This window comes from Anas acuta, chromosome 29 (assembly GCF_963932015.1).
Source record: "Anas acuta chromosome 29, bAnaAcu1.1, whole genome shotgun sequence".
NCBI lineage: Eukaryota > Metazoa > Chordata > Aves > Anseriformes > Anatidae > Anas > Anas acuta.
This window is the reverse complement of record NC_089007.1, coordinates 2,437,555-2,449,340: the sequence shown is the minus strand read 5'-3', so window position 1 is coordinate 2,449,340 and position 11,786 is coordinate 2,437,555. Positions and strand designations below refer to the sequence as shown.

Sequence of the window (11,786 nt, the reverse complement as noted above, 5' to 3'; positions counted from 1 at the left end):
GGGGCATCGACTGCTGTCTGTCCTCCAATGGTGCCTGTGGAATTTGTCTGTCCCTACAGCAATTTCTAGGGATTTTTGTTACGTGCCCATCGTTGTGATGTGTGGCATCCAGCTCAAGGCACCACAGTTATGATTTTTCTACCAAAAGGCTTAGTTTCAGACAACCTTTATGGGGCTCTCAGTCCCGTAGCTGACACGTTGAGCCAGGAGCCACCGAAGCTTTATCCTGGGGACTTCCAGGAATTCCCTTTGGGGTTGTTCCCACCCAGGGGTTTGCCTTGGAGCCTGATCTCCCCCTGGTCCAGCCCCATCCTCGTGGCTTCAGCCCCGATCCCACCTTGTGGGCTGCAAAAGGAAGCCTGAAAAACTCAAGGTCCCTCTGCTGAGCCATCCCTGGAGCTTCTCCTGCCCTAACCTGGGCACATTTGCCTTCACCTTCGTTTCCCTCTGCCCTAACAAGCGCCGTCCCGCTGCACAAAGCAGCCAGGGTTTCATGTTAATCCCCCCCCCAGATCCTGTCACCGCGCCTGCCTCATTTAATAAAGCTTAGCCTCTAAGCTGCTTTGCTGAAAGTGTGCTGGCCGAGCCCACCCCACGTGGAAAATCCCACTTTTAATATGCGTGATGGGGCTCGGGGGCTGGATTAGGGTGTTAATTGCTCTGCCCAGCCACCGCATCCCGGGAGGACCGTGTGGCCCCAATTAACTCTCGGGTAAAGCAAGCGGAGGCGGTCGGATGCTCGGAGATCCGGGGAGCCAAGGTGGTGAAGGAACATTTTGGGGATGAATTTATGGGGCTGGCCGAGCCGGGAGGGAGCAGGGGCCAAATATCCTCTACCAGCACCCTGGGAGGACCACAGCTTTGTACCAGAAAGGGCTGTAGGTCCACTCAGACCCCCCCTCCAGACCACGGTTCTGGGGCTCTCAGAACTCCCCTGCCCTCAGCACCCATCCCTCGCTCGTCCCCTGCACCACAATTCCCTCCCAGTCGGGTGCTATGGGTGAAAAATCGCCAGATTTGGGGCTTTGTGCGAGAGGCAGGACCAGCTGGTCCCCCCCTTCCCCGCACTTCGCAGGGCAGTATTCCCACGGGGGGGTGGCAGGAGGTTGCCTCTTTGGAAACGATTTCCAGCTTGAGCTCGCGGGGATTTTGCTCTCGTTTTTTCTCCAGACTATAGATTTAATAAATAATTAAAAAAATAATAATAAATTATGGGGGGAAAGGTAGACAAAAAGGGAATTGCCTGGTGGAGTAACTTCCCAGTTTCCCAAGGAAGATGAGGAACCCACTGCGGGTGGGAGGCTTTTCCAGCCTGTTTTGCTGGGACACCTTTCCTTTTGGACATCTCCACCCCACAACAAGCAAACCCCCAGGAACCCACTGCAGGAGAAAGCCAAAAACTTGATGCTCAGTTTGCCACGGCTCGGCTCTCCTGAGCTCTCCTGCTTCTCCCTTTGTGTCACGGGGCACCGGGCTCTCATCCCAAAACAAGTAGGATCAATTCCTTTTCCTTTCCAAGCAGAAGAAAGGTCTGGGAGCACAAGATCCAGGCACAAAACGGGAACTCAGCACGGAAGGGGGCAGGAGGGACCAGGCAAGGCAAGAGGAAAAGGAAAATTAGGATTTACCCGAGACCTCTGCACCATGCCCTGCCTGGGAACGCAGCGGGATGGGGTCCGGCTCTCCGTGGACCCGCTGGGCTCTGGCTGCCAGGGAGGTTAAAAACCCTTCGGCTGCTCCTTCAGCCCCAGTATGGCCATGGGACCACTGGTGCCTCCGAGTCCTGGCCCCAGGAGCTTCTCCAGCCCAGTCCCACTCTTGGTGGTCCCAGTCCAACCATTAGCCAAATGGGCGCAGAGAAGAAGGGATGCGATGGATTTTTTGGGGGGGACTAAAACTGCTCAAGAGCATCCCTGCAGCACCCAAACACCCCTGGAAAAGTGGGAGGGGGCCGGGGGGTGCTGGGAGCCACCAAATCCATCCCGTTCCTGGGATGTGGGGCTGCGGGAGAGAAGGGGGCAAGTTTTTGGGTCCAGGCTGGGGGGGAGCCAGGAGCTCCCCTGGTCTCAGCTGCGGAGGCTCCCTCCCCGCTGGGCTCCTGGCCCCGGGCAAAATTCGCTGGGAAAAAGCACTGGGACCCCCCCCCGGCCTCCCCCCTCGGGCTCTGTTCCCCCCCCAGGACCCGAGAAACAAAAGCCGGAGGCTGGGGCATCTCCTCCATCTCCCCCCACCTCCATCCCGATCCACAGCGCGGCCCCGACGTGCTTGGGGGAAAAGATTTGGGGGGCGTGGGGGGGACCCGATCCCACCCCGACGGCCACAGAGTCAAGGGGGGGGGGTCACAGGGCTGGGTGGCGAGGGGGGGGGGCACGGAATCCCGTCGGAGGGGTCGGAGGGATGCTCGGGGTGTCCCCCGGTGGGGTCCCGGTGCGCCCTTACCTGGGCACCGCAGCGAGTCCCCGCTGTCACTTGCCCGGGCGCATGGTGGTGGCGACCCCGGGGGGGCGGACGGGCGGTGGCACCGGGGGGGGCACCGTGGGCGACACCGGGAGAGGCACCGGGAGCGGGGACAGCTCCGCTGTCGGGCGGTTTTGAAGCTCTCCCCGCTGCCGGCGGCTCCTGCACGGTCGTGGTTCCCCCCCCCCCGGTGGCTCCTCCTTCTTGGGGAGGTGACAGAGCCCGGCTCCTCCCGCTGTCCCCCCCCCCCCCCACCCTCGGGACCCCGACGGCAACCCCCGGCACCCCCCCCGGTGGGTGCTCCCCGGAGGGTCCCTGAGCATCCCTGGGTGGGTGTTTGTGGGTGAGCAGCCGGGGGTGGGGATGTGGGGGGGGGGGGGTCCCCAGGGTGGGTTGTACAGGGTGAGGTCCCCAGGGTGGGCGTCCCCGGGGGAGGGCTCCCTTGGAAGAGCACCCCAGGGTGGGCTTCTGTGGATGGGCACCTCCAGATGGGTGCCTCCAGATGGGTGCCTCCAGATGGGGTCCCCAGGGTGGGTGACCCCAGGGGGGGGGGTCCCTTGGAAGAGCACCCCAGGGTGGGCTTCTGTGGGTGAGCACCCCCAGATGAGCACCTCTGGTTGAGCACCCCTGGGTGGGCACCTCCAGACGGGCACCCTTAAAAATGCACCCCTGGGGTGAGCACCCCCAGACCAGCACCTCTGCACGAGCACCTCCAAATGGGCACCCCTGGGTGGGCACCCCCAGATGGTCACCACCAGAAGAACACCTTGGATGAGCACCCCCAGATGAGCACCCCTGGGTGGGCACCCCTGGATGAGCACTCCCACATGGGCACCCCCAATTGATCAGCCCCAGATGAGCACCCCCAGAAGAGCACCCCTGGATGGGCACCCCCAGATTATCGTCCCTGGATGGGTACCCCCAGATAAGCACCCCAGGATGGGCACCCCTGGATGGGCACCCCCAGATATGGACCCCTGGATAGGCACCCCCAGATTATCACCCCCAGGATGGGCACCCCCAATTTAGCAGCCCCAAACGAGCACCCCCTGGACGAGCACCCCCAGATGAGCACCCCCGGATGCCCTCCCCAGTTTGCCCTGCACCCTGCCCCACGCTCCCCCAGCACCCACCAGGGGCTCACCCTTGGGTGTCACCCCCCCCCGTGGCCGGGTGCTGGGCTGAGGAGCGGAGCTGGGGGTGGCTTTGGGTGCCGTTGGCTCTGACACAGGTGCTCGGGGTGGGCGCTGGGGGCTGCGTTCCCCCCCCCGGCTGTAATGAGAGTGCGAGGGGGAGTAATTAATTGCTGGTAGGGCCAGAAGGGGCCCGTCTGAGCTCGCTGCTGCTCAGACAAGAGGGAAGGGGCCCAGGGCTTCTGCCTCCAGCTCCGGACGGCGAGAGGGGCGAAAAAACAAAAAAAAAAATAAGAAGAAAACACAAAAATGGATTAATTAAAGAGGAGAGAGCCGGGGAGCCCCGCACGGACCTCACCTGCGCCGGGCAGGCACTGGGGCAGTGAGCGCCTCCCCCAGCACCGCTTCTTCCCTCTCCCCCATTGCTCCCCAGTACAAACCATTCTGGTACTGGGCTCCTCGCTCACCCCATGGCCAGGGGGTGGCACCCCAAAAGCCACCCCCCTGCTGCCGGGACCGTTGCCCATCGCCTCTCGGGGACCCTCCGCGTTAATCGAGGGCGCTCGCCATCACGTCCCTTGGCAGCCTGGGATTATGGGGGGGGGGAAGGGGGGGGGCATACTAATTAATTCATTAAATTAATTCATTAGGGGCTTCGTGGCTTACTTCCCAGCGCCGGGCTGGGCTGGGCAGGGGGAACAGCTTGAGGCCAATAAATCTGCCTGTTGCCACTGCCCCGCGCCGCCGTCCCCTCCCTGACAGATGGCTCCAACAGGTTCGGCCCCACAAAAGGGGCGTCGGGCACCATTTGGGGGTGGGGGGGGGGGACACACACGCGGTGACGTCCCCCCGTGCTCGGTGGCCCCCCAACGCCTGGGTGACCCTCGAGCTTCATTGTCTGGCGGCCCCGCTGCCTTTCAGGGCCGGCCACGTGCCGCACGCTAATCCCATTGTGCGGGGGGCTTGGCATCTGTTCGCTGATGGGGGATCGCCCCCTCCCCATACCCCCCCCCCCCCAAAAAAAAAAAACAAACAGGGATTTCTCTCGCAAGATGTTCCCCTCGTCCCGTTCCCGTCACCAGTGAGCCACTGGGAGCACTGGGATGGGGTCCTCGGTGTTTGTGGGGGGGTGAGGGTGAGGCCCCCCCCTCCTTGTGCCGTGCGCCGGGCATTATTTCCATTTATATTGCACGGGGCCGCGGGGATTTTGCCCGCTGGGTGCGGGGAGGAGAGGGGCAGGGGGTGAAAATCCAGCCCCTGGCAAAGCTGGGGGGGGGCTCACGGTCCCTGGAGCCCACCTGTGCCCAGCTGTGTCCCCCCCACCCACCCAAAACCCTCCCACCTCCTGGGTGTCCTCTCACCCCCAGGGGTCCCCCATCCCTCCGCTCCTCCTCCCACACATCCTCACCCCCCCAAAAAACCCTTCCCATCCCATCCCCTGGGGGTCCCCATCTCCAGCAGCCCCCCCACTCCCTGTAGGTCCCCCCCCCTCTCATCCCATCCCTCCCGTGCTCTCCCCACATCTCCTTTGGTGTCACAGCTTGTCCCCATCCTGTGTCCCCCCCCCCTTCCCCATCCTCAGTTTCCCTCTGAGCTCCTGGTGGGGGGGGCGACTTCACCATCCCCGTGACATCTGGAGAGGAGGTGACAGGTCCTGGCCTTGGCCGCATCGCCCCCACCCTCTCCACACCCCCTGGGCTGCCTGCGACCCCCCCCCCCCCCGATTTGGGAACGCCACGATCCCAAAAAGCCGAAGGATTTGGGGGGACCCGGAGCAGGTCCTGCTGCTGCAGGAGGGGCTAGGGCTGGGTTTGGGGGGGCTCCACCTTAACATTGCCCCATCCTGAGCATCAAATAACGGGGAAAATCCACAACCCAGGAGCTCAGAGCAGGATGGGGGGGTCCGAGGAGGACAAAAGCCCCCTCCCCTCATCCCACCGGTGCGCCCAAGCCTGGGACCAGCCCCCAGGACCCCTGCCCAGCGCCCGGCTCCTCTCCCCATCCCATAATCTGATTGCTCCGGAGGGGCCGTGGCCTGGAAGGGAGGGTAATTGCCAGAGTAAATATTGTGAAAGTCCCCCCCCCCTCCCCAACGCCACCACCGCCGCCCCGGCCCCCGCTGCCCACCGCCCCGCGCCGCCGGGGCTGGAATTCCTGGGCCCGTGCGGAAACGCAATTACCGCGTATTAACGGGGTCTAATTTAATCCCGGCAGCTGCGCCGGGGCCGCCTGATTTGCATGACATTGGGGAATGCAATTAAAGAGAAATCAGGGGCTGGGGGGCCCGCCTGGACTGTGGCAGGGGGGGTAAGGGGGGGTCCGGGCACGGCCAGGCGCTCGCTGACCCGTGTTTGTCAAATTGAGCGATGGTGGCACCGCGGAGAGGTTGGGGGGTGGCTGGGGAGGGGGACACGCTCTGCATGACAAAGGGGTGCCCCCCCCCCCATACACCCCGCTGGCTCAGCCCTGGGGGGGCTCCTGAGCACCCTGGTGGCCCCACGGCACGTCGGGCTGGCCGCAGGGGTCGTCACCGTGCGGTGGCTGCTGGCTGGGGGAGAAGGGACCCTCCGGGGTGCTTGGGAGGGGTCAGACACTGGGGGTGCTTTTGGGGGACCTGTGGGACCCTCATCCCTTTCTGCAGCCCCCCCCCGGCACTGGGATGGGGACAGCATCACCCTCGTGGGCACCCAGCCCGTCCCGATGCCGCGCAGGGCTCCGGAGTTGCCCCTGGATGAGTTTTTCTCCCCGTTCCCTGCCTCAGTTTCCCCCCAGCCAGCACGCAGCCGAGCGCCCAGATGGGCTGGGGGGGCACAGCTGGGCTCAGCACCCAGCCCTGCCGTGTCCCCCCCCCTCCCCTTACCCCCCCCGGGGAGCACAAGGGGCTCAGGGCCAGCGCGGTTGCTGGCTCGCTCCGCTCTTGGCTCCCTGCAGGCCGCCTGATGGCACAGCTGGGAAATCCCACACGCCCCACAGAGCTGGCAGGGAGCGGGCGTCCTGCACTGCTGAGCCTCGGAGAGGGGGGTTTGGGGACACCCCCGAGCTGGGGACACTGGGACGGGCAGGCGTCACACACGGGGGGCAGCGAGCGGTGCCCCTGCCGTGCCGTAACCCGGCGCAATTTTGCTCGGCACCACCCCAGGACCTCAGGACCCCATTGCATGAGCCCTCTGGCATGGAAAAGGGGCGCACCGCCGAGCACCCTGCACACAAAAAGGTCCCCAAAAGGCTTCCTCCAAGCCCCGAGCCGCTGCTGGGGGCTGGGGTGAGCAGGAGCAGAGGGGGCTGGGGGCCTCATCCAGCCCCGCTCCATCCTTTTCCAGCAGCTTTGGCCCTCCTGGAGCAGGGGCACGGCCCAGGCTGCAGCCAGCAGATCCCTCATCCCCTTTTTTTTCCTTTTCCTGCCCCAAAATTGCCCTGGGATGCTCAGCACAGCACCCAATCCTTCCCCTTCCCGCGGTAATTTTGGTCAGGGCGCATTGCCTTGCATGACCCTGAACTGACCCGAGCTGGACGTCAAAAAAAAACCTCCCGGAGGAGCCTCTGAGGTGGCCACGGGGTGAGGGTGGGGGGTGCTCAGCATCACCTCCGCGTCCCTGGGGAGCGTCACCAAGGGGGGTGCAGCTGGTGGGAGTTGGGGGGTCCTGGGCGCAAAATGGAAAGGGCACGGGAGGAGGAAGAGGTGAGGAGAATCCACATCACGTCTTGGCTCATGGGACAGCCACGGCCCCCCAGGACAGCCACAGCCCCATGGGACAGCCACGGCCCCCCCAGGACATCCACGGCCCCCCGGCACGAGTGTGCCGAGCTGCAGCCGGAGCCGGACGCGCATCCCCAGGCGGGAGCTGACATCTGCTGGTAAGAAATCTCAGCAGCCTGCCAGCCCCGCGGGGCTCCTCGTCCCGCAGCGGGATGCTCCCCATCCCCACCCCAAATCCGGGGTGCTGCAGGGCGCAGGGGTCCCCAGGTTGGGCCAGCACAAGGCAGCGGTGCCTTGAAATTTGGGGTTGGCGGCGCCTTGTGCGTGGGGACGCAGCCCTGGGGGCGAGCTGGTGACAGCCCCCGGGGCTTCTCCCCGCTGTCTGAGGCACTTCTGCGCCCCCAAAATCATCGCGGGGGGGATGAAAGGAGCCAGCCTGGCATCAGCAGGGGCCCCGCGTGGCGCTCCTGCCTCTTGGCACCGGATTTATCCCAGTGGGGAGCTGGGATTTATCCCCGCATCCCCAGGGGCTGGGGGCTCCTGCCCTGGCTGGACCTGGCGAAGAGGAGGAAGAGGAGGAGGAGGAAGAGGAGGAAGAGGAGGAAGAGGAGGCTGTTTTGGCACAGGCGGCGTCGCTGCTGCCTGGCCGGCCACGGCGGGCCCCAGATGTTGCGCTGCGGGCAGGGCTCGGCGCTCGCTGCCCGCTTGGCAGCCTCCTGGCCCAGCTGCCTCCCCCAGCGGCCCCCGGGAACAACCACAGACCCCCCCCCGGTCCAGCTGGCCCCGACCCAGTCAGCGGCCAGGCGTGAAGATCGCCCGGTCCTGTGCGGCTCGGGGGGAAGCAGCCCCAGGGAAAAGGAGCCCGAGCCCCTCTGCGGGCACCTGGAGCCGGCCAAGGGCGATTTTCCGGGCTGCTGGAGGGCAAAAAAAAAAGGGGGGGGGACACACGTTGGCTGGGGGTGGTCGCGGAGCATCCCTGCTGGGAGAGGACGGCTCGTTGAGGGTCTGAGAGTTTACAAGCAAATCCGTTCATTACCGGATGAGCTAATTAGAAATGGGTCCTCCAAGGGCTGATGCCCCATGGCTCCCCAAATTAACCCCGGCTTGGAAATTGCAGCTCCTGGGGAGAGGTCCTGGGCCTCGTCCTTGATGCTCTGAGAGGGGATGGGGGCAAAGAACCCCCCCGAGCCGGGCTGTGGCTGTCCCCATCGCTGCTCCAGGGCCAGGAAAAGGGTGCCCGGGAGCCTCAGAGCCCTGTGCCGGGGGGGGGCTGGGGGTGAATTCAGGCTCCAGGCGAGGCGACGCCGCTCCTGCACCCTCTCGTGGTGGATGCAGGGTGGTCCCCGGCTCCAGTAACTCCCAGTGTCTCCCAGTTCACGCACTGGGGACATTTGGGGACGCCGGGTGCCACCACCTGGGTGTCCCAACCCCGTCACCTCGAGCTCCCCAGGGCACCGAGGGTCCCTCACCGAGCTCCAGGCTCGGGGGCTGCGCGCCGAAAACGGCTCCCTTTTTGGGGTCAATCCCCAGGTTTTTGGGGACAATGCTGTGCCCGGTGCAGACCCGCTCCTTTGTGCACGATGCAACCAGGGGCCAGCCTTTCACGCCGGATTACAGCACCCGGCACAAAACCACGAGGGCTCTGTCAGCCGCCGTCTAATTGCAGCTCCTCTCCATCCCGAGCGAAATCCGTGGTTAATAACACCAAAACCCACCTCGGGGAAACAATTACGCGGCGAGGAGCTGTCAGGAAGAGCTCGTGCCGGCTCCCAGAGGACAGCCCCCACTCTGCGGCAGCTCCCAGCAGCCTCCTCCCGTGGAAAAAAAAATAAAATATATAAAAAAAAAAGAGATGTTTTTCAAAATGAGATTTCTCTCACCTGCGGCGGCGAGCTCGGAGGTGGGAGCTGCTGCTGCTGCGCTCGTCGCTGCATTCATCGAGCCACCCCCTGCGCCTTCCTCGGCGCCGGGTTTTGCCACGGGAGAGCTCCTGCGTGGTGGCACGGCTCACACCTTGCCCCTTGGAAGTGTGAAAATTGCTCGTTTTTCGCCCAAAACTGCCCAGAAGTGCTGGGAGGGGGGGAGGCGGTGGTGGCGCGAGCGTCAGCCCCGCTGGAGCTGGCAGCTCCTCGAGCGGGGGCAAGACTTGGTGTGCCGCAGCCTGCTTGGCCCGGAGAGGTGGTGTTTTTTTTTCCTGGAAAAAAGCCCGTTTTGGGGAAAATCACACATGGCTTGGCATCTCTCAGGGCAGCGCGGCACCGCTGCGGAAAAGGTTTTGGGATGGTGAGCACCCAGCTTTGGTTTGTCCTCCGAGCTGAAGAAAAATCCTGCTGGATCCTCGGGCTGGGACACCAGTAGGCACTGGTTTTTGGTCTGGGCCACCAGCAGGCACTGGTTTTTGGTCTGGGCACTGGTCCACCAGTGTGGGTCCCCGGTTTGGGGTCTCGGGGTACACCTAATGCCCCAATCCCACAAAGCTGGACCCTCCCCACCACCACCCCACGTCTCCTGCGCTCCCGGGCAGATCCGTGCCCCCCCAGGGTGACCTCTCCTCGTCTTCTCCCAGCTTCTTCCCCCACCCCGGGGGGATCAGCATCATCCCACGGCGCTGCCATCATCATCCTCACACCCCCCGGGCATCCCCACGGCCCGATGCTGACGCCTTTTGGGGCAGAGCGGTGAGGGGGGGGGGGTGGCAAAGCCGCAAATTCGGCACCCCGGGACCCCCACGTGAGGCTCAGCGGCACGGCTGGGGCTCGATTTCGGGCAGCAGCAGGGAAAGAGGTGGGAAAACGAAATCTGGGGGCAGAACGGGACGGGAGCCCGGTCTGGGGATGGATTTGTGCCGCGCATCACAAGCGCTCGACTCATCTCCAGCTCAGCCCACTCGGCTCCTCCTGGCCCCATCCCACTCGTCCTCAGCCCGTTTATCTCAGCTCCGTCTCATCCTGATCCCAAATCCCCTCCTGCACGGCGGGAGCTGATTTGGGTGCTCCTGGAGGGGAAGGCGAAGGGGCCAGCGTGGTGGGAAGGGGGCACCCCCACCACCTCCCCCCAGCTTCGGAGCGAAGGGGGTGCCAGCTTGTGCCAGGGCTGGGGAGCTCGGCCTGTCCCCCCGCACCCCCTGTCCCCCCTCCCTGTGTCACCCCCTGTCCCCAAAAGCCACCAGCCCTACTCAATCCCAGCCCAGGATGCCCCAAAATGTCCTACAGGCAGTGGGGTCGCCCGGAGACCCCACAGCCCTGAGCAAGCGCAGGGTGGTGGTGGCCAAAATTCTTCTCCTGGGGGCCACGGGGTGCTCCCGTGGGACCCCAGCCCCAAAATCCCAGTGGGTCACCCCATAACCGTGCTGTGGGATGGGGGTGACCTGCTGCACCCTCCGGACCCCAAAAAAGCCACGGGAGAGATGGGTGAGGGGGGACGGGGGAGGCGGTGAGCAGAGCACCCAGCACCCAAAGGCGATGGAGGCGATGGAGAGCTCGGGGGCAGAGAGGTCCCATGGGATGGGGTCTTGGGGTCTGTCTTTGTAGGGCCAAAAAGCAGTGGGGGGGGTCTCCGGGAGCACCGTGGTTTTGGGGGAGAGGCAGGAGGGTCCCCGGGACCCCCGAGCCAGGGCACAACTGGGTCAGGTCCTGATCCCACAGCGAGCACCAGGCAGGGAGCAGTTTGGGGATGGTTTTATTGGGGTTCTGCCTCGGCGAGGTCCATCCTTTTTCAGCAGGGGACAAGCTGGTGGCACTGGGATTCGGGCACGGGGGGGGCTGCAGTGGGGGCACGCAGAGCCCTGGGCCAGGACCCCGGTGTCCCCAAACGTCCCCAAACGTCCCCAAAGCCAGGCCACCGCTTTGGGGACGACGCTCGCCCCGCTATCCCTCTGGAGGAGGCAAAACAGAGAGCTGAGAATCGGCCGCAACCCCCCAACCCCCCCCCCAAAAAAAAAAAAAAAACACAAAAGCCCTTTCTCACCCTTTTTTCCCCCAAAAATCAGGCGCACCGCCCCCGCCAGGGTGTCCCCCAGGGACCTGACGAGGCGCTCCAGCAGGTCGGTGGCGTCCACCAGCGCTCCTTCCGAAGCCCGGTCCCTGCCCTCGGCATCTGGGGGGGGGACAGGGGGGGTCTCGGGGGGGCTCTGGTGCTGCCCCCCCCTCCCCTCACCACCCCAATTTGTACCCTGGCCAAAAAAGCTGCTCCAGCCCTGGAGCTGCTGCTTCTTGTAGGGTTTTTTTTCAGGGGGGGGCACCGTGGTTGATGATTGGGAAGCAGGGGGGGGATGTGGGGGGCTTCCAGGAGCGACCCCCCCCTAAAAAAAAAAGGGAGAAGCCACCCCCAGGAGAAGGGAGAAGCCCCCCCTGGGAGCAGGGTTTGGATGTGGGGAGTGGGGTCCCCACTCAGGACCCCCCCCAGGTCCCTCAGGACCCCCCCCCAGACCCCCATCAGGACCCCCCCACGCCCCCCCCCCAGCTTACCGGTGCCCATGGAAGGCGTCACGTCGGTCGGCA

General features: G+C 64.7%; 1 long non-coding RNA gene across 1 annotated transcript; it reads right to left on the bottom strand.

Annotated features, from left to right (window-relative positions):
• Positions 1–10,959: 10,959 nt before the first annotated feature.
• Positions 10,960–11,786, bottom strand: LOC137845877 (uncharacterized). The gene is made up of 3 exons (XR_011090302.1): positions 11,754–11,786; positions 11,254–11,382; positions 10,960–11,161 (listed from the first exon to the last, which is right to left on the bottom strand). It is a non-coding gene; the product is annotated as an uncharacterized lncRNA (long non-coding RNA).